General features: G+C 42.8%; 1 protein-coding gene across 3 annotated transcripts in view; it reads left to right on the forward strand.

Moving 5' to 3' along the window:
- The window catches only part of HIVEP3 (HIVEP zinc finger 3), a 534,394-nt gene that overhangs the window by 110,300 nt on the left and 409,609 nt on the right, over positions 1-14,485 (forward strand). For all 3 annotated transcript variants that reach the window (XM_054492548.2, XM_054492562.2, XM_054492556.1), the window contains exon 2: positions 2,637-2,748. The gene's annotated coding sequence lies outside the window, so the exon portion shown is untranslated. The remainder of the gene's footprint in view (positions 1-2,636; positions 2,749-14,485) is intronic.

Genomic DNA, 14,485 nt, shown 5'->3' on the forward strand with positions numbered 1-14,485 from the left:
ATTATTCAAAATGTCTGCTTTATTGATGGCATCTTTCCCTGGTTCCCAGCATTGCCAGTGAATTTACCATTCCCCAAACCAAAAGCCCCGGTTTGGAAATAGTGGAGAGTTCTGACACATCATATGGATAGCTGGACCAAATGACCTTCCAGCCTCATCTAACTCTGGGAGGCTTTTTCTTTAAAGCAGCATAATTAAAGGGTTGAGAAACAACTTTTACTGAAAAGGCCAGAGAGATAGAGTTTAGTTTACTCAGGAGAATAAGGTGAGACTTAAATGGTGAGTCACACTAAGCCTGCTGAAGATACAGCAGGAGGGACTAAGATTAAATTACAACCGAAGTGATTCACATTGGTCACTACAAAGATCATTTAACCCTTAAAAAGTTGTGTAGCATCATGATACATTGCAAAGCCAAGTTATAAAGCCTCATTTTCTGGAGCTGTTCTCTTTAAAGGTAAGAGGATGGACTCGAGTCACCTTCTGAATTATCTGACAGCCCTGTGACATGATTATACCTTGGTGCCTGAGGTGTTAGATGGGAAATAAACAGCAGCATCTAGTAAACTCTCCTGGGGTAAAAAAAAAAAAAAATCTTGTTTTCACCCAGCCTTACTGATTTTTTTTAGTGTGAAGACAGACTGTTCTTGTCAAAAACAAGTTCTCCAAATTTATAAACCTGATTGGAGACACCTTTAGTTTCTTCTCAAACATGCTGGGAAAATAGGAATGTCACTGAGACTCCTTCACCATCCCCTCGCAGTCCCTATTCCCCGGGGGGCTGGGTAGATGGAGAAGCAGGGGGCAGGGGCTGGACCAGGGAGAGAGTGACAGGCTCTCTGTGGTAGGTCTGTGCCTTGTCACAGAGCCTCCTGGGCTCGGGTCTGTGGTGGCCGCGGGAGAGCCAGCTCCACGCTGTGTGGCTGGTGACATTTCCGGCTGCCAGGGCCCAGCCAATCAGTGATGGACCCAGCTTGCTTGGGCGATGACACATGAAATATGATAATTTTCTGCCAAAGGGCCCTGGAAGAGGGGAAGGAAGAGAGTGTGTGTGTGTCGCTGGGAGGGGTCCACACAGGAGCGCCTGCGATGAGGTGGGAGGGTGACAGTGCACTTATTTTCACGGTTTGCCTGGCAGGACTAGGCAAGGGAGAGAATGGGCTGTGATGCTGGAGCGGCTGTAGGAGTGCCCCTGTAGCTCCCGAGGTGAGCCACTGCCGCTGCTCTTAGGCGGGAACCAGCGGAGGAGCAGACAGCGCCATGCTGGAGCTCTGGGGCTGGGGTGAAAAAGAAACTGTCAAAGACATTTGCCTTCTTGTCACACGTGAGCAAGGTTAGGACTCTTGTTTCTTCTCAGTGCTACCTCTTTAAAAGCCAGAACAAAACTGCAGTAAACACCATCTGGGTGGCTGAGGTACTCGAAGAATAATTTTTTTTCAAAAAAATTTAGGCTGGACGTTGTCTCTCCCCCTACCCTGTTTTTCTACCTCCATACCTCCATGCTCACCCTTAAAAGAAAAGTGAAAAACAACAGAACTCAATAACAAAATCTTGAAACGGGCCTAAGTCTGAATCGTAAAGACTCTAACTAAGGTTCAGGTGGTAGTTCTGATTCCTGATTCTGGTTGAAAGAAAGTATGTCTTGGAATGCGATGTGGCTCTGGATTATTTTCGAGTTTAGAAATAGTGCCAGAGCTATTCTTTGATTTGTGGACATGGACCCTGAGACTGCAGAGCAAGGCAGGGCAGGGCAAGGAGTGCCCGTGTTGAGCTCTCAGGTACAGAGGCCCCACTCCCTTCAGCCACTGTTGAGGCTCCCCGGCCCCTGATCTGCAGCCAGAGGCTAGTGAGGTGTGATACGCCTGCTGACAAGAGTGCCCTGTCTCGTCTGACCCGTGAACATGGGTGTTCAGAAGTGAAGGATCATAGTGTTTACATAACGTGCCGATTAGTCACTGAGAAGCTCATCAGTGCAATAAATATTTATGACTTGCATTTGCACTTTTTTCTCTCTCTCCACGTATATATGTATAATATATGTGCATATATATATATGCACATATATTATACATATATGTTGTTTTTTAAAAAGCACCAGTAAATGACATTCTTATCACTGTGTGCAAGCCTCCTGTGGCTTTAGGCATGGGACTGGCTTCCTGCGCTGGGAGTGACAGCTATTCCGAAGTGATAATTGGTGTACTGTGTCTTTAAAAGGTTAAAACCCCTTTCAAAAAAGGTCTGGACTCCTAGTGGAAAAGACAAGCGAGGCATGGGTTGGCTCTGGATTCAGAAAACAGCTGCTGATTAGATTCTGTGTCTGCGGGCTGAATTTATTCCGTGTTTTTCAGCAGCATGAATTCAAGAGGGATGCTTCTGTTTGGGTTTCTGATCGTGATTTATATTTATTCAGAGGAATAACAGAGGGTGGATCTGTTCCCGGCGCGAGCATGCTCACAACCAGCCGACTCTCCCATTATCCAACTGCCTAGTTTGGTGCTTCAATGTACATGGCTATTCCGTGTGCATATGTGTGTATACAAACACGCATGCATGCCTGGATGGACATACGTATGCACAGGTTATTTTTTAAGGACAATTCTTTCAATAAGGTCTTTACCCCTTACTTGAAACAGGTGTTCATGAAAAAAATGCACAAAATCCTGCCTGGCCGGAATAATTCATGAAGAAGGGGCTGGATCCGTGGGTCAGAGAACACAGGACCAGTTTGCCATCCCAAGGCCGAAGGTAGGGGACTCTGGGTTTTTATTCGGCGGATGGATTCCTTGCGCTGTATTTTACCTTGTGATTGTGTTTTTGCCTGAGGCCGCACCGAGAAGCAGAATAGCGAGCTGCGATTCCATTTTGTGTATGCCTTTCTTAGGCAAGGTGTCCGGCTGCCGAGACTCAGGGGCCGGCCGGGTGGGCTGCGCGTGGCGGCCAGTGCCCCCGGTGGGCTGAGCGCGCTGCTCGGCCTGGTGCTGGGGATCGGCGCGAGCCTCAAGTGACCCCCGCGCGTCAATCACAGGCGGCGGCGGCGGCGGCAGCGGCGGCGGGGCTGTAACCCTATGCGCGCCGTGCGCTCCAGCGCTGCTTGCAGCAGGCTCTGCTGGGCTCTGCACCCGCGCACTGGCGGTCGGCTCCATAGGAGCCTCGGCTGGGGGGCTTAGGCATCGCGTCCCGTGGCACCTGCGTTTTCTTGTGCTGCCTTGGCTGCTGCTCCGGATTGTTTAGGCGGACTGCAGTAGCCTGCTTGGTTGAGAATGAGATTGGTATGATGCTGGCTGCTGAGACAGAGGGGATAGCTTTCTTTTTCCCCCTTAATCCTAGCCCCCTGAAAATATTCGTAAAGCAAAATCATCTCCCAACCCCCAACCCGACCCAACCAAACCCAAACCAAACTCCTATTCTGTAGGGCATTCTTGCCTCCCTGCTAGCAGAGAGAGTGTCCCCTCCAAGTTATGCCCCACATTTTACTGTCTTTTAAATGGAAACACTGATGGTGCCGAATGGTCCCTGATGATATTGTCCAGGCTGCTGAGGACTCCTGAGTGTGGCAGTGGTGCTGAGGAACTTGGAGGCTCGGCCCTGGTTTCCTTTAACGTAGCTGGTTTGGTTTCTGTTGCAGGTCAGGAATATTTCTGTGGCTAGGCCCTTCCTTGAACTTTGGGGGCAGTGGTTGCAGGAAGAGGGTCTGCAGGTCTGGTCGCTGGGTGAGCAGCACCCTGGCCGTCTTTCTGCTATACGCTGACGTTTCTGGTAGCCCTTGGCATCTTAACCACAGCAGCCAGGTGCCCACTGGCTACCTGGAGTGCTTCGGTTTTGTTAACTCTGGTGTGCATTTTGGGTGTTACGGGGGGAGGGAAGAGGAAAGAGGGAGAATGAGGTGTTTGCTGAACTGATCTGCATGGCAGTGTTCTCCAGCCCATGTTTGTGTGATTATGTAATGATCAGACGTGTGCCCAAACAGCTCCCCACCATCTCCTGGCTCTCCCCCAGACTGAAGAAGTTGGGTGCTACAGTTGTTTAAGATGTCTTTATGTAATTATGTGTGTGCTGGGGGCAGGGAGAGAGTGGGGGCAAGGAGGAATAATTCGAGCAACTTAAATGTGAAGAACACAGGTCAGTGATCATGTGTCCCTCTGAGGACAGTGTGGTATTAGCTCTGGGTCAGTGTTGATCTGAAGACCCTCCCGTATCTCTTTCAGCCAGTAATTGCTTACCTGAAGTTTCATTTGGTAATTTCACCCCTCTTGCACCCTGGAGACAGTTGGACCCAGGAGAAGGACCCCTGCAGGGCCTCCAGTTTCCCAATTCCAGGCAGAAAATGAATCCTGAAGCCAAGGTAACAGGCCAGGTCCCAGCTGTTCTTCATGGTCCTGCTGAGCAGCCAGTGTAGGGAGGAGTTCCTGTCCACTAGGGTGTCACTTGTGCTCTGGGGTTGGGCTATACTGTGGGGCTGAAGAATAGACCTCAGATGCTGTCTGAGCTGTTTGACATATGCTCTTTAAAGTTGTGATGGCTTGCAGAGGCTGGAGGCCCTTTACGTAGTTGCATTTAAAGATTGTGGGAGTTTTTTGCAAGGAAGGAGGACGGCTGTCCAACTAAGACACCTGCAGCCAGGAGGAGAGGGTGTGACACTTAGCTCTCTCGGCTTCCTCCCCACTCCATCTAGTTAAGGCACCCACAGGATACAGAATTGTTAACAGGGGACTTCCTGTCACGCCCCTGAGCGCCTCAGCCTGGGGCTGTTGGGCAGATTTGTTAATTTGATGGCAAAGTCTGGCCCCTTAAGGCTAAGATTGTTTTTTTGCTCTCAACACCCCAGTGGGTTTGCTTTGAGGGCCAACTACTACTGTGAACTCTGTGGCAGTGGATCAAGATGTGCTCAACTGGCACTATTGTTGAGCTGTCTCCGCCCATTGTGTTTAGTGGCAGCCACCCTCCTTGGAGTGGAGAAGTGTGTGCTGCCTTTGGGCCCTTGCCAAGTGAGCTGTTGAGACATTTAGTGTGTGAAAGGTACAGGCAAGAAGAAGATGCATTTAGTCTGAAGTCCCGGCAGGTTCTAGGACATGATTTGATGAAAGGTAACATTAAGAAAGCTGTGTGACAACTGGATAGCATTTAACTTGTCTCTCACTCCCTACTCTGTGAATTCCCTGATGTCTTTAAGGCTCTTTTCTGCCCTCCATGCTGCCCATCAAGGAGTCCCTGACATGCTGTTCTCCATCCTGTTTCCTGGGGAGTCAAAGTGTATTTACAAATCTGCAGATGCACTGGGCGGGCAGGGCTGGAAAATACTGGCTGTATCAACAGGCAGCACTAGCATTCTGGGTCAGACTTGGCCAAAGTCCGTGACCAATTTTCTTCCTTATCTGTAAAGTAGGTGTAACCATCATAACCTTACCAAGACCACTGAACTATCTTGAGAAGAAAAATGACATACGTTTAGTAACATATGCTCTGTAGTTGATAGGTATTAGGATAATACCACAACAATCTGGAACTCACATTTGTATAATTTCACTTATCCAGTTGGGACCTAGATGGCAAAGCAAGAGTAAGGTCATAAGTCCATGAGCTACAGTTCATGAATTTTGATCATTGGAGGAAATTTTATACCCTCTTTCAGGCCTCTGCATTTACTTCAAGTTTTAAGAGGCTTGCTTATTAGTTTGTCAAATGCACCTAGCAAATTGGAAGCAACTGATACTGTACTGTGCAAGGATTATTAAAGATCTTTTATCAAGTATCAGTAAGAAGTAAGAGTAAAAAACATAAAAACTAAAAAAAAATTAAAAGGCACAAGAATTCAAGGCATGGAATTCTAAAGCTGATATGAGCATTTAATGTAAGCAATTCAGTGAAATTTTATGTATTTTGATGGATCTTTGGTACTCTGTTTTATAACATAGTAACTGATGCTCACAATGACCCACATGTATCCATAGAAGTTAAAATTATATTTTGTTCATCCAGTTTAAAAAGACAGAGTTTTGAAGTATTCCCAAATGATTTTTTTTTTGCATGATTCTTAGAGAAAAAACTGCAACTATCCATGATAATGGCACCTGTGAGGTTTCTGGATAGCCGGTGGCTTACTCGCCAAAATTATATTACAACTATAAAGCTCTGCTGTTGAAATTGAGAACTTTATGATCTTTTGTCAAAATTTATCAGGGAACTACTATGCTACTGTTATTATTAGTGGTTATGTTCTAACATTTGGTACTAAAGAAAATACTCATGAACCTCAACCTGTCTTGTTATGATCAGGAAACACACTTAGAGTTCTTCCAACTTGATGACTTTAATTCTGGAGTTGGAAGAGACCTAGTGATGGAAAAGATGGAGCAGGAGAGGTAGACCCTACTGCTATCTGTTTCTTACATCTGTGTAGCAAATGTAGACTTACCACTACCCGGATGTTGTTCAAGCTGTCATGGCCACACCCTTATGCTAAGCAATGGTGTTTTTTCAGTTCAGACGTCTTGCTGAAAACTGGAAGGTGGCTGAGATACACCTTCCAAGGTGCCAAACTTGGCCTGACCCTCTGACAATGTGTTCAGTTAAAATTTGCTCCAAAACAAAGGCAAGAGGAAAAACAAAAGTAGAGGAAAATAAATGTAGACATTTTTAAAATAGTATTTTAAAAATTCAGTACATACATGGAAAATGTGAGGACCTAATTAAAAGTAGTGGAAGAGTATTTCTCAGTTTGTAGATGTACATACATTCATTGTTTTGGTAACTTATTTGAAAAAATTCTTTAACTAAAAGAAACTGTCAGTAATAGGTTATTGAATATAATCACAAATACTTAGAACTCTCCAAAGGTTCCCTGTATCTAATTGTAATATAATGGAGAAAAGGGTATTCCCTGAAATCCCAGGGGGCTTGGAAGGCAGAGGAGGTGAGGCATGGTGTTGGGAAGTGACTGAACCACACTATCCAGAGGGCTGCCCTGTTGGGAGGTTTCACAGTTGGAAATATGTGCTTGGGAGGCAGGACAACAATGGAAGTGGTGAGTACATGACTGATGGGTCTCCCCTACTCATTACTAAGTGTTTTTGAAATGCCAGGTGCAGCTGGAATTCTTGTGGATAAAGGGGGAAGCTTTATATCTAAATATGAAGTAGGGGTGATCTGAAAATGCCCTTCAGATTTGGGGAGCAAAGCCAGGGAGAAGCGTAGGGAAGTTAGTCTCAGAAGTCTTGAGATCTCTGAGCATCGGTGGACCCTTGAATTGGGGTTTGGGATCAACTTTTAAAAAATGTGTTATATATGAAAAACTGAGATCCAAAGAAAAGCTAATAAACAAATAGTAGAAAAATATGGAAAAAATAAAAGCGGTGTTATGAACACACGATATGCTTTGCCGAATCTCAGTCACCAATTTTAGTCTATTGAGTCATTCATTGGACTTCCAGGCTTAGCATTAGATGTTGAAACTATCTTAAGATCAGAGGAGCTGGATACAGTGGCTCATGCCTGTAATGCCAGCTGCTCAGAAGGCTGACACAGGAGGATCACTTGAGCCCAGGAGTTTGAGATCAGCCTGGGCAACATAGCAAGACCCTGTCTTAAAAAAAATAAAAATAAAATTATCTGGACATGGTGGCTCACACCTGTAATTCTAACTACTCAGGAGACAGAGGCGGGAGGATCTCCTGAGCCCAGGAGTTTGAGCCTGCCATGGGCTATGATCACATCACTGTACTCCAGCCTGGACAATAGAGCAAATACGTCTCTTAAAAAAAAAAAAAAGATCAGAGATGCCCTGATAAACATGAATTGATTGGGTTTAAATAGAAGAAGAATTTTGAAATCCTCCTCCATCAAAATTCTATACAGTAGACGCTTGACATTCTCAGTGGATACATCTCAAGCCCTTGGCAAATCCCCAAGTTTGCAAATGCAGAAATATTTGCATAGGCTCTTGACTTCCTCCTGAATCAGGTTTCAGTCCAGAGTGAAGAGGTTCCTATGACTATTCACAGGCTACCAATTATTTGCCTTTTCAATTTGCACTCAAGGAAATTAAGTTTCTTTCACCTCCAGAGAGTTTCTGTTTCCCTGGTGGCATCTTGGGATGGGGTTACTGGGTCTTTGAGAAGGCTCCCTCTCTAGCTAAGTGACTTGTTCTTTGCTGTGGCTTTACAACATACAGTTCACATTTGTGCTCCAGAGAAAAGACAAATTGCCATGTGGTGTGGCTATTAGGGGTTGTTCACAAATAACTGAAAAAGTGTTGAATCTACAAGCATCTGCTGGGTTTGCTAAAAAATTGCACATGTGTGCAGCCCCTCAAACTCCCCCCAATTCCCTGGCCCTCAGTATACACTTAATACAGTGTTAGAAACTTCCCCTGACTGTCAGCAAATCTTGATGAGGGGAATTGGGCATAGAACAGCTGAAGCGTCTGGTAAAGAACTTAAAATGAGAGCATCACCATTGAAATCTTAGCAAGAGAAGCAGAATGTAGTCATTTGCTCCATGCCCTCATTTTGAAGATTTCAAAATTTGATTAAAAAACCCACTATGATTATGATTGTATTAAATAAAGAAGCCAAAGCATAATGTGCCCTGGAGGTTGGGCCTTGCTGTACCTCGCTGGAAAGATTCTCACAAGAATGTTTTGGAGTGGTCTGGGGAGAAGCTCATAGAATTTTAAGTGGGTTTAAGAGCACACCAATTACAATTGAGGAGAGCATCTTTGCCCAGCAGCTAGAAAAGATATGGCAGGAACTGCAGCAATTTGGTATGAGAGTTTCTTATTAAATTTGTGTTGTGACCACCTTTTGAAATAACTTTAAGGAAATAGCCCCTAGATGCAAACGAATGCTTATAAACTGTGTAGAAAGGTCTAAAGAATAACATTATGACCAACACTTATGTACTCACCAGTCAATTTGAGAAAAAGAATGGTACTTGAACCTTTGACATCCCCTGTGTACCTCCCTCCACCCTATCCCATTCCCTCTCTTCTCAGGGATTACCATCTTCTGGACATTTCTGTACCTTTTATTCCCCTATGCTTTTCTTTATTGTCTTATCCTCTTGCATTTGTATCCCTAAACAATATATTGTCTAGTTATGCGTGTTTGTGAACTTCATATAAATGGAATCACACTGTTTTATTCTTTTGTTCTCAATGCTCATGTTTAGTCCATGCACGTCACACCAGTAAGGCTCACTGGTTGACAAACAACTGAAATATTTCCATATCAGTTGGTAAGCTGCTGCTTACCTGGTCCTTCCCAGGTGCTCCTATGGTACTTCTCCAAGTCCACTCCTTTCTAAAGGGATTACATCTGGCATGGCAGGGGGTCTTGGGTACCAGCTCTGGCACTAGGGCTGGGACTTCATTTAATTGGGCACTGTGCCAGCTGGTTGTTAAATGTTTCGTCCTGGATTCATTCACATTGTTGGGTGTAGCTGAAATTTTTTCATTTTGCTGAACCATAATATTCCATTGAATGAATATATGGCAGTTTATATGTCTATTCTATTATTAATGAACACTTAGCTTATTTCCAGTATTTTGCTATTATAAATAGTGCTGCTGTAAACATTTTTTTTCAAGTTCCCTGCTAAGTATATGTGTAAGTTTACTCAGGGAATACACATAGTAGTAAAATTACTGGCCACAGACTATGGGCATTTTCAATGCTGCTAGGATAGTTCAGAATTTCTATTGTGTCATATGAGTTTCACTTTAATCAAAAATTAATTTCCAATGTGTTTAACCAATTTCTATATCCAGCTGCAATTGCTCCTACTGCTCTCTAATCTTGCAAACACTTTATATTTTGTAGGATATTGTCAAAAATTTTTGCCTGTCTTGTGGATGTGTAACAGTATCTAATCTGGTTTCAATTTATATACATTTGATTACTAAAGAGGGTCAGTATCTTTTTTTTTAAATTATTATACTTTAAGTTTTAGGGTACATGTGCACAATGTGCAGGTTAGTTACATATGTATACATGTGCCATGCTGCTGTGCTGCACCCATTAACTCGTCATTTAGCATTAGGTATATCTCCTAATGCTATCCCTCCCCCCTCCCCCCACCCCACAACAGTCCCCAGAGTGTGATGTTCCCCTTCCGGTGTCCATGTGTTCTCATTGTTCAATTCCCACCTATGAGTGAGAACATGCAGTGTTTGGTTTTTTGTCCTTGTGATAGTTTACTGAGAATGATGATTTCCAGTTTCATCCATGTCCCTACAAAGGACATGAACTCATCATTTTTTATGGCTGCATAGTATTCCAGGGTGTATATGTGCCACATTTTCTTAATCCAGTCTATCATTGTTGGACATTTGGGTTGGTTCCAAGTCTTTGCTATTGTGAATAGTGCCACAATAAACATACGTGTGCATGTGTCTTTATAGCAGCATGATTTATAGTCTTTTGGGTATATACCCAGTAATGGGATGGCTGGGTCAAATGGTATTTCTAGTTCTAGATCCCTGAGGAATTGCCACACTGACTTCCACAATGGTTGAACTAGTTTACAGTCCCACCAACAGTGTAAAAGTGTTCCTATTTCTCCAAATCCTCTCCAGCACCTGTTGTTTCCTGACTTTTTAATGATTGCCATTCTCACTGGTGTGAGATGGTATCTCATTGTGGTTTTGATTTGCATTTCTCTGATGGCCAGTGATGGTGAGCATTTTTTCATGTGTTTTTTGGCTGCATAAATGTCTTCTTTTGAGAAGCATCTGTTCATGTCCTTTGCCCACTTTTTGATGGGGTTGTTTGTTTTTTTCTTGTAAATTTGTTTGAGTTCGTTGTAGATTCTGGATATTAGCCCTTTGTCAGATGAGTAGGTTGCGAAAATTTTCTCCCATTTTGCAGGTTGCCTGTTCACTCTGATGGTAGTTTCTTTTGCTGTGCAGAAGCTCTTTGGTTTAATTAGATCCCATTTGTCAATTTTGGCTTTTGTTGCCATTGCTTTTGGTGTTTTAGACATGAAGTCCTTGCCCATGCCTATGTCCTGAATGGTAATGCCTAGGTTTTCTTCTAGGGTTTTTATGGTTTTAGGTCTAATGTTTAAGTCTTTAATCCATCTTGAATTAATTTTTGTGTAAGGTGTAAGGAAGGGATCCAGTTTCAACTTTCTACATATGGCTAGCCAGTTTTCCCAGCACCGTTTATTAAATAGGGAATCCTTTCCCCATTTCTTGTTTTTGTCAGGTTTGTCAAAGATCGGATAGTTATAGATATGTGGCATTATTTCTGAGGGCTCTGTTCTGTTCCATTGATCTATATCTCTGTTTTGGTACCAGTACCATGCTGTTTTGGTTACTGTAGGCTTCTAGTATAATTTGAAGTCAGGTAGCGTGATGCCTCCAGCTTTGTTCTTTTGGCTTAGGATTGACTTGGTGAAGTGGGCTCTTTTTTGGTTCCATAGGAACTTTAAAGTAGTTTTTTCCAATTCTGTGAAGAAAGTCATTGGTAGCTTGATGGGGATGGCATTGAATCTATAAATTACCTTGGGCAGTATGGCCATTTTCACGATATTGATTCTTCCTACCCATGAGCATGGAATGTTCTTCCATTTGTTTGTACCGTCTTTTATTTCATTGAGCAGTGGTTTGTAGTTCTCCTTGAAGAGGTCCTTCATGTCCCTTGTAAGTTGGATTCCTAGGTATTTTATTCTCTTTGAAGCAATTGTGAATGGGAATTCACTCATGATTTGGCTCTCTGTTTGTCTGTTATTGGTGTATAAGAATGCTTGTGATTTTTGTCATTGATTTTGTATCCTGATACTTTGCTGAATTTGCTTATCAGCTTAAGGAGATTTTGGGCTGAGACAAAGGGGTTTTCTAGATGTACAATCATGTCATCTGCAAACAGGGACAATTTGACTTCCTCTTTTCCTAATTGAATACCCTTGATTTCCTTCTCCTGCCTAATTGCCCTGGCCAGAACTTCCAACACTATGTTGAATAGGAGTGATGAGAGAGGGCATCCCTGTCTTGTGCCAGTTTTCAGAGGGAATGCTTCCAGTTTTTGCCCATTCAGTGTGATATTGGCTGTGGGTTTGTCATAGATAGCTCTTATAATTTTGAGATACATCCCATCAATACCTAATTTATTGAGAGTTTTTAGCATGAAGGGTTGTTAAATTTTGTCAAAGGCCTTTTCTGCATCTATTGAGATAATCATGTGGTTTTTGTCTTTGGTTCTGTTTATATGCTGGATTACATTTATTGATTTGCGTATATTGCATCCCAGGGATGAAGCCCACTTGATCATGGTGGATAAGCTTTTTGATGTGCTGCTGGATTCAGTTTGCCAGTATTTTATTGAGGATTTTTACATCAATGTTCATCAAGGATATTGGTCTAAAATTCTTTTTTTTAGTTGTGTCTCTGCCCGGCTTTGGTATCAGGATGATGCTGGCCTCATAAAATGAGTTAGGGAGGACTCCCTCTTTTTCTATTGATTGGAATAGTTTCAGAAGGAATGGTACCAGTTCCTCCTTGTACCTCTGGTGGAATTCGGCTGTGAATCCATCTGGTCCTGGACTCTTTTTGGTTGGTAAGCTATTGATTATTGCCACAATTTCAGAGCCTGTTATTGGTCTATTCAGAGATTCCACTTCTTCCTGGTTTAGTCTTGGGAGGGTGTACGTGTCGAGGAATTTATCCATTTCTTCTAGATTTTCTAGTTTATTTGCGTAGAGGTGTTTGTAGTGTTCTCTGATGGTAGTTTGTATTTCTGTGGGATTGGTGGTGATATCCCCTTTATCATTTTTTATTGCGTCTATTTGATTCTTCTCTCTTTTCTTCTTTATTAGTCTTGCTATCGGTCTATCAATTTTGTTGATCCTTTCAAAAAACCAGGTCCTGGATTCATTAATTTTTTGAAGGGTTTTTTGTGTCTCTACTTCCTTCAGTTCTGCTCTGATTTTAGTTATTTCTTGCCTTCTGCTAGCTTTTGAATGTGTTTGCTCTTGCTTTTCTAGTTCTTTTAATTGTGATGTTAGGGTGTCAATTTTGGATCTTTCCTGCTTTCTCTTGTGGGCATTTAGTGCTATAAATTTCCCTCTACACACTGCTTTGAATGTGTCCCAGAGATTCTGGTATGTTGTGCCTTTGTTCTCGTTGGTTTCAAAGAACATTTTTATTTCTGCCTTCATTTCGTTATGTACCCAGTAGTCATTCAGGAGCAGGTTGTTCAGTTACCATGTAGTTGAGTGGTTTTGAGTGAGTTTCTTAATCCTGAGTTCTAATTTGATTGCACTGTGGTCTGAGAGACAGTTTGTTGTGATTTCTGTTCTTTTACATTTGCTGAGGAGAGCTTTACTTCTAACTATGTGGTCAATTTTGGAATAGGTGTGGTGTGGTGGTGAAAAAAATGTGTATTCTGTTGATTTGGGGTGGAGATTTCTGTAGATGTCTATTAGGTCCGCTTGGTGCAGAGCAGAGTTCAATTCCTGGGTATCCTTGTTAACTTTCTGTCTCGTTGATCTGTCTAATGTTGACAGTGGGGTGTTAAAATCTCCCATTATTAATGTGTGGGAGTCTAAGTCTCTTTGTAGGTCACTCAGGACTTGCTTTATGAATCTGGGTGCTCCTGTATTGGGTGCATATATATTTAGGATAGTTAGCTCTTCTTGTTGAATTGATCCCTTTACCATGATGTAATGGCCTTCTTTGTCTCTTTTGATCTTAGTTGGTTTAAAGTCTGTTTTATCAGAGACTAGGATTGCAACCCCTGCCTTCTTTTGTTTTCCATTTGCTTGGTAGATCTTCCTCCATCCTTTTATTTTGAGCCTATGTGTGTCTCTGCACGTGAGATGGGTTTCCTGAATACAGCACACTGATGGGTCTTGACTGTTTATCCAGTTTGCCAGTCTGTGTCTTTTGATTGGAGCATTTAGTCCATTTACATTTAAAGTTAATATTGTTATGTGTGAATTTGATCCTGTCATTATGATATTAGCTGGTTATTTTGCTTGTTAGTTGATGCAGTTTCTTCCTAGCCTCGATGGTCTTTACAATTTGGCATGATTTTGCAGTGGCTGGTACTGGTTGTTCCTTTCCATATTTAGTGCTTCCTTCAGGAGCTCTTTTAGGGCAGGCCTGGTGGTGACAAAATCTCTCAGCATTTGCTTGTCTGTAAAGTATTTTATTTCTCCTTCACTTATGAAGCTTAGTTTGGCTGGATATGAAATTCTGGGTTGAAAATTCTTTTCTTTAAGAATGTTGAATATTGGCCCCCACTCTCTTCTGGCTTGTAGAGTTTCTGCCGAGCGATTCGCTGTTAGTCTGATGGGATTCCCTTTGTGGGTAACCCGACCTTTCTCTCTGGCTGCCGTTAACATTTTTTCCTTCATTTCAACTTTGGTGAATCTGACAATGATGTGTCTTGGAGTTGCTCTTCTCGAGGAGTATCTTTGTGGCGTTCTCTGTATTTCCTGAATCTGAATGTTGGCCTGCCTTGCTAGATTGGGGAAGTTCTCCTGG

This window comes from Pongo pygmaeus, chromosome 1, assembly GCF_028885625.2.
Source record: "Pongo pygmaeus isolate AG05252 chromosome 1, NHGRI_mPonPyg2-v2.0_pri, whole genome shotgun sequence".
NCBI classification, from domain to species: Eukaryota; Metazoa; Chordata; class Mammalia; order Primates; family Hominidae; genus Pongo; species Pongo pygmaeus.